This window comes from Sceloporus occidentalis, unplaced genomic scaffold, assembly GCF_023333645.1.
Source record: "Sceloporus occidentalis isolate IW3139 unplaced genomic scaffold, rSceOcc1.0.p SCAF_7, whole genome shotgun sequence".
Lineage (NCBI taxonomy): Eukaryota > Metazoa > Chordata > Lepidosauria > Squamata > Phrynosomatidae > Sceloporus > Sceloporus occidentalis.
The window spans coordinates 68,065,236-68,081,623 of NW_028316987.1; positions in this window are offsets into that span (position 1 = coordinate 68,065,236).

Genomic DNA, 16,388 nt, shown 5'->3' on the forward strand with positions numbered 1-16,388 from the left:
CTAAGAAGTGATATGATAGCCCTGTTTAAATATTTGAAGGGATGTCATACTGAGGAGGGAGCAAGCTTGTTTTCTGCTGCTCCAGAGACTAGCACCCAGAGCAATGGATGCAAGCTGCAGGAAAAGAGATTCCACCTCAACATTAGGAGGAACTTCTTGACAGTAAGGGCTGTTCGACAGTGGAACAAACTCCCTCGAAGTGTAGTGTAGTCTCCTTCCTTAGAGGTCTTCAAACAGAGGCTGGATGGCCATCTGTCTGGGATGCTTTGATTGTGATTTCCTGCATGACAGGGGGTTGGACTGGATGGCCCTTGCGGTCTCTTCCAACTCTACGATTCTATGATTCTATGATTCTAAGCAGCATTACTGTTTGTTGTTGTTGGTAACTGCCCTCCAGTCAATCTGGACCTATGGTGACTGTACTGACTTATATTTAAGTCGACCCTGGAATTTAGGGTCCATTTTTGGGCATAATTTTTTTTTTACTTGTAGTTGAGTATATACAGTAAAAAAGTAACTATTTACTTGCTTTTTGAATTATGAAAAAGTGAAGAAATACTTTCAAAATTGTAACAAACTATAACAGTAAATATTTACTTTTTTTGGACCATGGAAAAATAATGGCAAATAGTTACTTATCACAAATAACCTTCCAAACTTTCAGGTAAAGAAATATCCCGCACACAGCTTCATGCTACGTTTGGGCTACAAGTTTGGAGTTCAGAGAAGAAATCTATACAGTATAATCTTACACATGTTTACTTGGGAATAAAGTCCTTCTGTGATCATTGTGGCTTACTCTTTAATAGATTATGGTACACAACCCAAGACATAATTTTTATACCTGCTATGGCAAAAATTAAACTTGCCACCCTGTCCTTTCCATGCTTACCTGGCTGTAAATGAGTCTCACTGAGCTCCATGGAAGCCCCATGCCAAGTTATGTTGCCTCTGTTGTCCTTTTCATACAACCTATTACAGATCTTCATCCGCTGACTCCCGAGCTTTAAAAAAAGTTATTTCTGAACATAAACTTCCCAAATCCTCAGGCCACTTGTAATAAAAGGGTGCATTTCCCCCAAACTATGCTGTAGCCAAGGAAAAGACAATTGTATTATTAAATGAATCTATTTGATGCTCTTAATGTGAAGTGGCATTAGGAACATATAATATGACATGTTTATGTAGACTGTTTCATATAACAAAATGAGTGTAACACAAATCAATATAAAACAAATGCCAGCTTGGTTCTAGAATGCCAGCTTCATTAAAACATTTAACAAGTGGTTTTTGACATTTTCAGTATTGCTTCCGACAGATGGACTATGGGGATTAATCATTTTCATGGCGGGAAACAGCGTGTTGCTTCTAGACATTAAGAAATTAATTTTTCTGTATTGCAAACTCTTTATAAATCTTATTTGATAGTCAATGCATTCCACAAACTCCATCAGAATGCAGTTTTGCAGTCTTAGTAGTGAGAGATTTTGCAGTACTAAATTATGCTCTTTGACTTAAGTTGCCTTTCTGGTTATTTGGATCAATATTGCCTCTGTAAAGTTAAAGTGGGACTTTGCATTCACTCATTGCACCAAAATTCATTATCTTAAGAATTACCTTAAGGATGTTCTCTTCCATTATAGCTGCAAGGTGTAATTTCTGACAGGTGAATGTCGCCCTGTAGAACATTCAGCTCAAGAAGAAACATCAGAAAAGAGGACTATTGTCAAGAATATTCTTCTTCTTTTGTATCTTACCATTTGGTATATTCTGCTACTCTACCAGGAATGATGCTGAGTCTACTTAGATGGGCATGAACACTAGCACGCTAGAGCTGTAGAAAACTGGCATGTAAAATATCATTTTTCCATCCTATTTGTCAGGTCTAAAATTGTATCTTGAAACCTGTGAGGATGGGGGAGTTTACAGAGAATTTTTTTATATAAATTGTACTATACAAAGTGTCCAATCTTACATTTTCTCTGATTTCTTCCTGGCTCTGTGGACCATTTTGCACATACTGCAACAAGGCCGCTAATTCTTCAGTGGAAAATGTACATGGCATGTATACCGTATATACTCAACTATAAATCGAGAAATTCATGCCCAAATATTGACCCTAAAAATTGGGGTTGAATTATACAAGGATCAATACATTTACCATGGCTTGAGATCGACTGGAGGACAGTTAACAACAACAACAAACAGTAATAATGCTCATAAAGCTCCTTTTAAAAGTAGCCATGATGTCCCACTCTCCGTGCCTCAGCAGCACTTGCTGAAAGAGCTGTGAGGCACCAGTGTGAGTGTGCATTAGTGATTCCTTTCTCAATCCTATTTCCAAACTTTTCTTTCTCCTCTTTGCATTTTCCTATTTTTCCTCCGTTTGCAAACTGATCTCCAAACCTTGCCTCTTCTTTGCATTTCCCCATTTTCCCTCCGTTTGCAGGCTGATCTCCAAACCTTTGCTTCTCTTTCTTCTCCTCCTCCTCCTCCTTGCGTTTCCTCTGAAAACCAAGCTTCTCTTTTCCCCCCTCCACTTCCACTTCAAAGCCAACCTTAAAATCTGTCTCCTAAATTCTGCCCTCAACTTATCCATGGGGCATATCAAAATCCAAGATTTTGATCCTAAAACCTTCCCTCGACTTATACATGAGGTCGACTTGTACACAAGTATATACGGTAGGCAGTGAGCTCCATGTCTTGCTTCAGATTCTATTACTTTGGCACGATGTCATGCCCTCTCCTCAGCTGTCCTTGAAGGTTGATATAAGAAGACCCCCTTCTCCGACAGACTATGCCCCTGTGACTTTGATCAAATAGAAACAACAGGGCATGTATTACTCCAGTGCTCATACTACAGGGACATGCACCTTAGCCTTATTTCATTCCTATTGCAAAGGACACACCAGTCAGTTTTACATTTCTCTGTTGCTTTCCAACATCAACTCTGATGCGACATATAATGTCAGATTCTGTGCAGCTGCAGTTAAAATTTGCCAGTACCAATCCTAGCTTGCTATACTGAAGGTGTGTAATCTGAAAGGATATTTTAAATACTGTTTTTAACCTGTGTTTTAACCTTCTTTTATTCTGTATTCCCTTTTTATCTGTGCTGTTCTATGACTGTAATAAAGATTCTATTCTAGTATGTTCTATTTAAACTTGAATTGCTTTGAGAGAAGGCCTTTGTTGTTCAATAAACCTGCTTGAAATGTGGAATTTTATTTGGGCTCCTAACAGTAGCATCTTCAATGTGTAAACATCCATGTTTTCTTCTATCACGTCGGTCTTTTTTTCTTAACTATTCCTTCAACTCCCCTTTAAAAAAATCTGTTAAGGAAGGAAAGACTTCTATTCAATATGTTTTGATTTTGTAGTAGTCTGGAAACACTGTAATTTATCCAATCTCTCCAACTGCTTCTATTGACTGTAAAGGACTGGAGAAATCCAGTCTCCTTGCTGATATGTTGGAATGGCTGAGATGAAACAAGAACCATTCACTGTTCTCATGAATAAGTGTAGCACAGCATCAGTAGTTATGGCCATTTTAGTAAATGTTGATAAACAAGGGTGATTAAGATTCTATTTGGATCAAGAGCGGGCAAAGTAGGGGTCCAGGGCTGCATGTGACCTGAAAGCTGTTTCTGTGGTTTTGTTGCTTCTGTCCCTCTCCCAGACTCTCCTTTTTTCTGGGGGGAAAAATGGGTGCATTGCATTTCCTGGAGATGTTCACTGTTTAACTATATATATGTTTTTAAATGCCCATTTTTTCTGACTACTTTGTGAGATCCTCTCTCCCTGTTTTTGGTTGTTGCAATTCTTGGCAGTCTGTGTGGTCTCCATAGGAGAAGAAATTTGGCCTCTAGACCTGTTGAATTTGTCCCCTCTTGATTTAGACAAAGCCTTGCTTTGCATTTGCCTCAACAGAGATTCAAATTTGTTTGTTTCTTCTTACCCCATATTTGAATATTTAAAATCTCAATAAAATCTTATTTCCTTCCATTTTCTGTAGAAATGTGTGATTTTGGTATTTTCTCAAGAAACATGAACTGAATGAACTATTTGACTATCCGCTTTAGCTAAATCCAGTTAGGAAGGTGTAGGTACTCCAGGAATGGAGATGATGTTATAGATAGTTATACTTGTAACTATTAATGATGAAGAGTGGGAGGTGGGGAGAGATGGCAATCCTGATTCAGCACCACAAAAACTGGAATTCAAAGGGACCCACATTAAAATGTTTTGTCATCAAGTTCTTAGTTGTTTCTTGTTTAAGCCACCTCAGGCTCTTTTTTGGGAGAAAAGAGGGTTGTAAATCAATCAGTCAATCTCTTACGAACAAATGCTGGCATTCTGTATTGAAGTTACACATTTGTAACTTAAAGTTATTGATTTGTAATTGCTCTGCATTCAATAAGACTACATAACCTTACTGTAAAACAATATAAATGCTCCCTAGTCCATCTTAACAGCCCGCAGTCAAATTAGGTGAAGGAAGTCTATTCAGATCCTGATCCAAGAGCAAAGAAGAGGATGCTTCTGGCCACCTTCCACAAGCAAATAAGGCTGCAGCCATATATAACTAAGGGCTAAATGCACAGGCAGGATACTATGGGCTAACATTGTTGTATTCTGTCCATGGATCTGGCCCATTCTCACCTTGGCACTTACCTGGTCCAGTGCAGTGACAAGCAGGTGTTCAGATGCCCTCTCATCACTTCACAGTGGAAATGATGATGGTGATGATGATGATGACGACTCACCTGTCACCACCACTGTTCTCTTCACTATGGCCCGTGAGGGTGGAAACAGGCTACCTGGCTTTACTCATGGGACCAGGTGCCCCCTTCCGACATAACAGGCCAAGACTGGAATCTGCAAGGAGAACAGTGGCAGCTTTAGCAAGTAAGAGGATGTCTGGCAGTCTGAACTACTGGCCGGCACAGTGGGGTTTCAGGGAAACTTTGACACAAACAGGCAATTATTTAATTATTTAATTAGGGTCTGTATGCTGGGGTTGGGCTGGATCCACTGAAATGGTGTCTGGTCTACCTGTTCCTGGACTGAGGCTGTTGACCTGCATCAACTGGACAGGATGATGATGGACCAGGGAGAAAATGGGCCTTTTGACCAATGCATACAGACCCTAACTAACTGTTGTGGAATACCTGCGAAATTCCTCAAGCTGACTGTAGGAATCTGATAATTTTGCATAATTTTGCAAATCTTTTTTTTAAAGGCACTCAAGTTCTTTCCATCCCATTTGTGAAGAAAGGTACACATTTCGCTAAGTTCTCATCAAAATATGAACCAAACAACTTTCTTGTTCATCCCCAATTGTGAGCTTGCATTACGCCATTTTATGAATTCAGTTGCAAGCAGAAAGTTGCAAAACAGGAACCATTTTTCTCTCCATTTTGGATGCTTGATTATTTATTTGATCTGATATGCTAGAAAAGAATCTAGGTGGAACAGCTGGTAGTCATAGTCCTAATGAAATAATAGGAAATCCGTACAGTAGGAGATCTTTCAATGCTGATTGAGGTCTAGGAATGGAACGGTCTGTAAACAGATTTATTTGTTTGTACAATTCCCGCTTGCTTCAGATTGAGAGGGCTATGCTTTCTTATGTAGTATGCTGCATAATTTCAGTAAAAAGAAACATAAGCCAATAAGATCTGCTGTGCTAGATCATGTTTTTAAACCAGAAGTAAAAGAAGTGTGTGTGTCAGGAAAAGAGAGCCAGCATGATATAAAATCCAGGGTTCAAATCCCCACTTGGGGATAGAAATCTACTGAGTGACCTTGGAAAAGTCCACATTCCCTCCACCTCAGAGGAAGATGGTAGCAAACTCCATCTGAACAAATCCTGCCAAGAAAACTCTATGATAGGGTTGCCTTAAAGGTAAAAGTAGTCCCTTGACATGAATGTCTAGTAGTACCAACTGTAGGGGCAGTGCTCATCTCAGTTTCTAAGCTGAAGAGCCAGCATTGTCCAAGGATCATGTGGTGATCATGTGGCCAGCATGACACCACTGAATGCTGTTACCTTCTCACTGAGAAGTGGTACCTATTTATCTACTTGCATTTGCATGCTTTCCAACTGTTAGGTTGGCAGAAGCTGGGACTAGTGACAGGAGCTCACCCCATCACGCAGCATCCGGGCCTCGAACTGCCAACCTGCCGATCTTGCAATCATCAGAGTCAGCGTCTTAACAACTTGAGCCACTGCATCCCTTAGGGTTGCCTTAGGGTTGCCATAAATTGGAATTGACTTGAAGGCACACCACACACAAACATACTCTCACACACCTACACAGAGGGGAAAATAAACTGGAGTCAGTTCAGCATGACACAAATCCTTTTTTCTGTGCATGTTACCATGCTTATTGATGCTATGATTAAGTAGTAAGACATGAGAGGCAGTAAATATATCATCTTTGTTTATTACAACATACCCCACAAATACAATTCAACTGATTGTCTTGATGGTAGGGGGAGAGAAAAAGAGAACACAAGAGGAAAAGAGAGAGAGGCAGGGTATAATCACTTAGGAAATAGAAATATTGTATAATAGTGATGTCTGAGCCTTTTAAAAAGGAAAAGGTCTGAGAATTTAATTTAAAAGGTGACCTGAAATATAATACTTTCCTTCACCTTTCTCTCATTATTTCTTGCAGACATTAATATTTAATTTCTTAACCTTCAACTTCCAGTAATATTATGTCCCTGCCAATCTAAACAATTTGGAAAGATGGCCAACTGATATTTCATCTCCTGACACTATGTGGTCCTTGGTTTTACATTTATTTATTTATTTATTACATTTTTAATTACCCTTTCTCCAAAGAGTGCAGAGCAGAAGATATGGTCCCTTTCTTCTTGCTGTCCAAAGTTTTCTCATCAGAACAGCCCTTTGACTAGGTTAAGACAGATGCAACCTGGCCCAAGGTCACCCTATGAAGTTGCAGTGGCTGAGCAATGGGGATTTGAACCTAATTCTGATGTGCTGTTTGAAAATGTGGCATCAGGGTATGCTGAAAACAGAAACAATGTTCAAACATAGGGTCTCTGCTGAAATTTCACTTACAGTGCAAATTAAAATGAATACAGCCAGGTCTTTTCAGATGAAACAGCTGTAGAATTTTGAAATAAACAAAAAGAGTATCTAAAGGACCAGTGACATTTTTATAATTGGCAACAGTTCTGCAAAGAAGAGGAGGAGAAGGAGGCAAGATTAGTCCTTTCTTTCTTTGTGTGGAGTAAGAGCCTGTATAGACCGGAGTTATACACCAGCATGGAGGTGGTGTGGGGGCGTGGCATATGCATGCCAGCTGCTGCCACACCACCCCCACATGGGCATCATGCCACATGCCCAACCGCATGGCGGGGGGCATCACGGCACTCCATTGGTGCAGCATTCCCCATTCCCTGGGTTCCATGATCTAAAGAGGCAGTTCCAGAGGCCATCCTTTCACCAAAATGGGTGCCACAGGTGTTCATCATAATCTTACTTTTTCTTCCCACTACTTGCCAAGTGACCACCGACTTACAGATCCACCAAGTCAATTCCCTAAGATACAGTTTGGTTGTTTGTTTTGTTGTTGTTATGCGACTTCAAGTCATTTCCAACTTATGGCAACCCTAAGGGGAACCTATCATGGGATTTTCTTGGCAAATTTCTTTAGAAGGGGTTTGCCATGGCCATACTCTGAGACAGAGTGTATGACTTGCCCAAGGTCACTGAGCGGGTTTCATGGTTAAGTGGGGATTTGATCCCTGGTTTCCAGAATCATAATCCAGCACTCAAACCACTATGCCACATTGGCTCTCAAGATACAGTGTAAGGTAGGGTAGAGGAAGGAAAAGGAAAAGGGGGAGAACGTTCTACCTGGTCCTATGCTTAAACAGCACAAATGGTGGGTGGGAGGGTCGATTGCTGGATCCAAATAGAAAGCAGTGGGAGTGGGTGGGTGAGCAGAGCCTAATAAACCATAGAATCATAGAGTTGGAAGAGACCCTTGTGGCTCCACATTTTCATGCTCAACATCATGGTACTGGGTGACAGTCTTTTACTAGGTTCCCTCCCCTTTGTGCCCAGCAAAATCAGTTGCTCCCCATGGCACTATGAGCTGCAGTTCTGGAACTGGCTTCTCTGAAGCAAAATTTTAGGTTCTTCCTCAAGGTAAAGCATGCCTGAGGCAGCCTCTTTTTTGTAAGGAATTATGCTGTGGTCTTTTGAAAGGCAGGATGTCATTACAGAAATTGAATGCCTGCCATGTACTTGGTACCTTTCTGGGTCAGCACGTTTGATTTCATGGAGATCTCTCAGCTTGGAAGTTGAGCCAGAGACAGGTGTCTCACACAGTAATGTGATGCATTTACTTTTGATCAGATTTTTCAGCTAGAAGCCAATCATAGAGTGATTCTCATTCAACCAAATGAAACAGTTTTATCAGTAGTAGGATGCATAGTAGATACTCAAGGAGCAAAACAGATCCAATATGATATGAAGACTCAATTTCTGTTTATTGTGCTACTGGAAAAACATAGAGCCTGTTCTGGCGCAACAGCGTAACACCATGGGAATGGTTTTCTGGATTTTAACATTTTATTTATTTATTTATTTATTTATTATCCAGCTTTTCTTGGGATGGGTTCCAAGACGGTTTATAGAAATATAAAGCAAGATTACATTTAAAAATCCTATTCTGTATTTTAAAAAAAATGCCTGTGCCATTAAAAGCATGATTAAAACAGTTAAAACATACTTAAGATATAAATTACTAATTTTAAAAAAGTAAAATACATCTCGACTTTTACTTATGCTGTCAGGTCCATTTGACTATATAATAGTGATTTGTTTTTTCTAATATAATCTCTCATGGCTGAAGAGGGGAGCTGTAGACCCATGAAACTGGAGGGCACTAGCCTAGAGAACAGGATATGTGTGGAAAGCATTGGGAAGATCCAACGAAATATGTTTCAGAATTCCTCAGCGATTCCCAAGCCCTGGTCTCCCACATGTTTTGTACTTCAGCTCCCAGAATCCCTCACCATTGGCCAAGATGGATGAGGCTTCTGGGAGCTGAGGTCCAAAACACCTGGCATCTCCAGTAATACGATAGATAGGCAAATAGCTTGACCTGGAATAAGATGTTCATGCATAGGCATAGCATAAAACAGGTATTGACAGAATTATTGAACAGCATTGTTTCCTCCTACAGTTGCCAGCTCAGCCCTTTACCAGGTCCTCCATCAAATGGCTAAGAAGGAGAGGGACTTTCAGCAGTGGTCCCTCAGTTTTGAAATGATTTCCCTAGAGAAGATTTTCTGGCACCTATCTTGTGATCTTCTTGATGTCGGGTGGAACCATTTTTTACTTGCCTAGTCAGTTCTGTTTTGATGACCTTCTCCAGTGCTTTTTAGAACCCCCTACAGGAATGTGTTCTTTGTTGCTGTTTTGTCAAATTACTATTTTAATGTATTTTGTATTTTACAATCATGGTGTTTGTACACATATAATTTTAAACATTTTCAATGATTATTATTTAAAGAGTGACATGTTTAAAGAGCAGTTATAAAAATGCTTGTTAACAAGAGGGGTGTGCCAATGTGTTAATCTCACTGTTGTTGAGTTTCTCATTTCCCCAATCGCATTCTCATTCTTTGAAGAGAGGCTAAATACTCTAAAGGCACCAGATCCAGTCTGATCTTGGAAACTAAGCAGGGTCAACCCTGGTTAGTACTTGGATGGTAGCCCACCAATGAACGCCATGTTCTGTATGCTTTATTTCAGAAGAAGGAACTGGCAAAACCAATTCTGAGTATTCCTTCCTTAAGAAAACGGGATGAAATTTGTGCGCTTTCTCATTCCATCTTCATCCCATATTAGATTTTGAAGATTTTATGTGCAAAAGTTTGTATATTTTTCTGCCCACTTTAAAAAAGGGGAGTAGGTTCAGTGGAACCCCTCAAGCTCTCGCACCAACCATTCAGACCCCCCAGCTTTTTCCCCCAATGTTTTATTGTTTTTAAAATACACAAGAAGACGAAATATTACGTCACACTCAAAAAATTTACATACAAAACACATACATTTACTCATATATTTACCACACAGCTAATACCTATCTCTAGTATATTCTAATCTTCTCCTTGTCTATTCTTATTTTTCTTACATCATCCGGTAAAGCATCTTCCACATTCTCTCTTTATCTCCCTTCACCATTCTTCCTTCTACTAATTCTACCATACATCCTGACTTCCTTCCTACCAACTTTGTTCAAAAGTGTCAGTTCTTGGCTATCCTATTTTCTTATCTTATCTGACTATCTTTTTTAGTTTGTTCAGCATACCTCTTAAATTTACTTTTGCAGAGACCCGTCGTGCTCGAGGCAGACTTTTTGAGATTAACTACAGCTATTTTTCCCCATTCCAATTCAAAGAAGGTTATAACTTTTCTCCAACCTTCCATGACTTTAGTATCAAATTCATTTCTTAAAGCATGTGTTAAAATGTCCATTCCCATACCTTCATGCAGTTTCAGTAGCCAATCTTCTTTAGTTGGGATTTGCTCATTTTTCCATTTCTGAACGAAACATATCCGTGCTAAAGATATCATAGAAAATAATTTTTTCTTCGTCTCTTTTTACCTCATTACCCATTAAGCCTAGTAAGTAAAGCTCTGGATTTAAACTTAATTTTGTACCCAATATGCTGTTGATTGTATCATTTACCATTTTCCAGTAGTTTTTTTTTTTTTTTGCTCTATTACACACCCACCAACAGTGCAGAAAAGGACCCTTTTCCTTTTTACACTTCCAACAAGTCTCTTTTCCAGTTTTATATATTTTTTGCCAATTTGTATGGGGAAAGATACCAAAAATAAAACATCTTATAAAAATTTCTCTCTTATATTTTGAGAAATCGTCAATCTTCTAACACCTTTCCATAATTTTTTCCATTGTGAAAGAACTGAAAGAAAGAAGCTGGTAGCATAAGCTTTCATTGACTTGAGTCTACTTCCTAAAATGTTTGCATTTGTAGTCAGCCTTTCACAGATTTAGTCTTCATTTCATGAACATTGTTTTCCCCTAAAAGTCTTGTAAAAATGTGGATCCCTTTACTGTGTTCTCTTATATGTGTTTCCTTCTACTGGAAACCCCAGGAAGTACAAAATAGTTATTTCTGCATAAAAATGGTAATACAAGAAATCCCCCATCTAGTTAATAATACATCCATCCATATTGTAGTTGGCATGACAACTGATATAGGGAGGTATAATCTCTCAGATACATGGGAACCAGGCTATGACAAGGTACTTTAACAAAGCACATCCATTTCCATCATGAAAAGTCTCATATTAGATCTGCCACAACCTATGGGAAGATGCTTAGAGCAATTTTATCCTCAGATTTATCATGCATACAAAAGGGACAGACTCAGGAAGGAAAATGTTTCATCACAAACATACAGTACGTCTTTGGAAAAGCTATGAAAAACATACTGCAAATTCCTCAGATAAACTATAATTACTACCAGCGCTGTGTTAGTCCAGCATCTATAAATAATATCATTTTCCCCATATCTTGTAAAGACTTTAGGCTATGGCACTGGTGAAACCACATAAATCATAATGTGTTAAGTAAACTATGCTTTTCAAAACAGAAATAACAAAAATCTATATGTGCCATATATAACAAACAACTCTCAAACTAGCAAAGTGAGGATCATCTAAGCCATCATATTCCCCATTACCATGTATGGATGTGAGAGTTAAACAGTGACATGTTGACATGCGGTGCAGAGTACTGAGGACACTGGATGGTTAAGAAGGTAAACAAATGGATTCTAGAAGACATTAAGTCAGAACTCTCTCTGGAAGCCAGGATGGTTAAACTGAGTCTGGTGTACTTTGGCCACTTTGTGAGAAGGCATGAATCATTGGAAGAGGCAATGATGCTAGGAAAGGAAGAAGTCAGTAGAAAGAGAAGAAGACCACATGCCAGATGGTTAGACTCAGTCAAAGAGAATACAGGCCCTAGCTCCCTGGGGATGTTTAGCCTGGAGAAAAGAAGATTAAGACTGGATGGCCCTTGTGGTCTCTTCCAACTCTACGATTCCATGATTCTATGATTCTAGCCTGCAATATCTGATCAGAGCAGTTTAGGAGGGGGACTCTTGGAGATGTCTCATCCATAGGATTGCCATGAGTTGAGGTCAACTCAAGGGCACCTAACAACAACAGTTTATGATTTTAAAAAGTCTATTATCAAGGCAGGTTCTTGATGTGAGCAAGGTGGGAAGAGGCCTTCTCGCTATAGAGAGGGACAGCATGGTATGTGTGACACTAAGGGCTAGGTAACTTGCCACACACACTTACCAGTTTATGCATTCAATGAAGTAGTACTTTCAGATAACACCACACTAGGGTTAAGATCTGTGCATGACTATTTCCCCTTCTAAGATGAAGGAGCCAGCTTGGTCTAGTGGTTTGAGCGTTGGACTATTACTTTCTAGGAGCCCTGGTAGCACAGTGGTTAAATGCTGGTACTGCAGCCACAAGGTTGTGACTTCAATCCCAGGAGCTCCAAGGTTCACTTAGTCTTCCATCCTTTCACTGGTCAGTAAAATGAGTACCCAGCTTGTTGAAGGCAATTGTCTTACAGACTGTAAACCACCTAGAGAGTGCTGAGTTCACTGATAAGCAATATAGAAATGTACATGCTATTGCTATTGCTCTGGAGATCAGGGTTCAAATCACTGCTCAGCCATGGAAACCCACTGGGTGACCATGAGCAAGTCACACTCTCGCAACCTCAGAAGAAGGCAAAGGCAAACCTCTTCTGAACAAATTTTGCCAAGAAAACCCAATGATAGGTTCATCTTAGGGCCACCACAAGTTGGAGCTGTCTTGAAGGCACACAACAAGATGGTGTCCATATGAATATGTGGATAGTGGGATAGGATAATACAGAGTCTGAAAAGGGATTTTGGAAACAATTACCAGAATTGCAAAGCTCATGGCCAGCCAAACTAAGAGATTCTGGGAATTGTAGCCCAGTAAAGTAACTGGTTCACCTTTTCTGGGAGAATCCATGTATTATCAGCCTCAGAGCTACAGGGATAGATTTGCAACCTTAAGCTGAACACCTTAATCATTCATGTGTGGAAGTTTTTCTAGCACACAGAATACTTATTGGTTCTCCTTCACAAGAGGTTATATTACAATCAATCTTCAACTGATTCAAGCTATGAGCACCAGTTGTTTTAAAACAACAATACATAATCCAAACAAAAATTGATTGTGTATCAACTGCTATTCAAGGGCAACTGTGTTGGGCATGCAGCAAAATACAACAAAATTCAAAATCCAAAAAAGAGTGATAACTTTATTGGCAACCAAAAGGCAGAAAATACATAATGCAAGCTTTCAAAGCTTCAGTGGCTTTTTCATCAGGCAAAGATGTTAAAAATGATACAAGAGAAGAAAAGTGACAATGTTGGAAAGTCACAGGCCTACATTTTGTCTCAGAAGTTACTTCTGTTGTCAGTTAAAATTGTCTGGAGGGACCTCAATGAAGGCAGAGACCACCCCTCTTCTTGACCAACTCAGGACAAAGAGCAGACAGGTAATAAAATGTTGACTATTACCAACAGAAAAGTACTTTCCTTGAGATCCAGGCTGTCCCTATGCTGTGCAAAGCTAACTGCTCATTTCTTAGGCAGAGACCATGGAATTTCTCATGTAGACCCTGTACTGTTACACCTGGGAAAACATTTGGGTGCTGTATTCAAACCCAACCTCAGTGATGGAAACCCACCAGGTTATCTCCAGGTACTGTTCCAAGGATCCTTTCAGTCTGAGGTATGGCAGAACCCTAGTTTATGACCAAAAGATCTATCATCGAGGCAGGCTCTTGAAGCCCTCCATGGCTTGGGCCCCACCTATTTAAGGGATCTCCTCCTTCCATATAATCCTTCCTGTGCACTCAGATCCTCTGGGAGGAATTTGTTGCAGTCCACAAAGACCAGATTGAGGCCGACCTCCCAGAGGACTTTTTCCGCGATTGCTCCCACTTTATGGAATGGCCTGCCAGATGAGATCCATCAAAGTACCAACCTAGAGAGCTTCAAGAAAGCTGTCAAGACGGATCTCTTCCGGCAGGCCTTTCTGGAATAGCACCTGGCCATGTAAAGATCCCCCCACAGACATATATGTGAAGATTCTGCCCACCGTTATTCTATTATTGTACTATTGTTTTTAGATTTTATTGTCTGTAATTTTAATGGATAGAATTGTTTAATCCTTTTTTAAGGGGGGGCGGAAATTGTATATATTGTTGTATTTTTTAAAGATTGTACACTGCTTTGATTGTGGTAACAAAAAGCGGGATATAAATAAAAGTTTTATTTTATTTATTATTTATTATGGTTGAGTATATAGTTTTATATCTTCATATATGGATACGAAAGATTTCATTCCCCCTTCTTCCACTTATCCAATTTGGCAAGTCAATGAAATATATAAAGATATAGCTCCTTTTTGCTAAATCCATAAACAAAGCTGCCCAATTAACTCAAGCCAGATTTCCTCTTCTTCAGGGAAAATGTATGCTCTACTACTTCATCCATTTCAACTGGCTGCAGTGACACCTGCTGGAAAGGAATGCCATTTCCTCTGATGGCGCTTTCACTATATGAAACAAGAAGTGGTATATACTAGTAGATATAGGGGTTGTTCCCACTTAAGATTTGAAACGATTTAAAATCCAACGTTTTTAATAAAATCAATTCAAAATAACACTGTTCTTATCCCGCTATCCGAATCGCTTTGTTCATCGTTCCCATCTGGTTATTTAAATCGAAGTTTTTACCTGCAAGCGTTCCTACTTGGCATGAAATCGGTGTTTAAATAAAGCGATTCTTCTCCTCCATACCTTATTTGGAGCTGTCAATCAATAGTACGTCAGAATGACGTAACGTTAATCCGGAATATTTGGAAGCGATTTATCTTTTGGCATCGTTTCCATTTCATTGACTGTTTGTGAATTTAGCGAATTTAGGAAAGCGAATTTAAGAAACCCAAGCTCTTTCCAGAGGAACTATGGGATAGGTTTTCCATGACAGCATCCCCTCTTCATGTCTCCCAAAAGACAGCCAGGGAGAATCCCTTCAGAGAGCCCAGAGATCAATGGGAGAGGCTTCTGGCAAAGCGAAGCTCTTTCCAGAGGAACTATGGGATAGGCTTTGGAGGGCAGCATCCTGTCTCCCAAGACAGCCAGGGAGAATCCCTTCAGAGAGCACAGAGATCAATGGGAGAGGCTTCTGGCAAAGCGAAGCTCTTTCCAGAGGAACTATGGGATAGGTTTTCCATGACAGCATCCCCTCTTCATGTCTCCCAAAAGACAGCCAGGGAGAATCCCTTCAGAGAGCACAGAGATCAATGGGAGAAGCTTCTGGCAAAGCGAAGCTCTTTCCAGAGGAACTATGGGAGAATCCCTTCAGAGAGCACAGAGATCAATGAAGGAGGCTGCTGGAAAAGCAGGGAGGGAGCACTCTTCCCAAAGATTCTCTTTCCAGGGTTGGAGGAGAAGGCAGATTCCATTTGAGAAAGGGAGAGAGAAAGGCTCTATCCCCCTCCTCCCCATTGATTAGAGCCCTTCCCTGCCTGGGCGAGATCAGATGTCTCCTCGCGAGGAGCCATCCCTTCCCTGCCTCTCCTCCGTTAGAAATGGGCTCTCCCCACACAGAGGGGAGGTTGCAATCCACCGGGGGAAGCCTTGAGCAGCCGGGACTTCAGGTGTTTAAAGCACTGAAGAGATTAAGCGCCTGTAAACCATTAAAATAAAAAATAAAAATAATCCTTATCTCTTATTGAAAGACCACAGCGGACAAAGGGGTGAGGGAAGCAAAAATGGCGACAGCCAGATGGATGGGGACAGAAAGGGCAACTCCCCCAAGGACAGCCCCATCGCACTCCGCTCCTCCCATTCATCTAACGCAATTTCAAAGGCTGTCGTTCCTATTTAAATGCTCTGGTTCCTAAATCGAATCAATGGAAAAACGTAGGTCGGACCCTAGTGTTTTTTTAACACGTGTTAAATGAGGAAAACTCGATTCAAAATTTTATTCCGCTCTACAATTCGATTTGTAGCGGGGACGATTGCGGGTTGCTCTAGAACCGTTCTAAGTTTAAATCGGATCCTAATAGGAACGCCACTCCTTGGATTCGATTCAGAATGCGGGGTTTCACCTAGTGAGAACAACCCCATCTTCTGCTGTGATAGCAGGATCTTTTCTTTTCTAGTACTTCTTCCGCTTGTACTTCAGCATCTATTTTAATATATATAATAAAATGCCTCAGATCAGTAGACCACCCA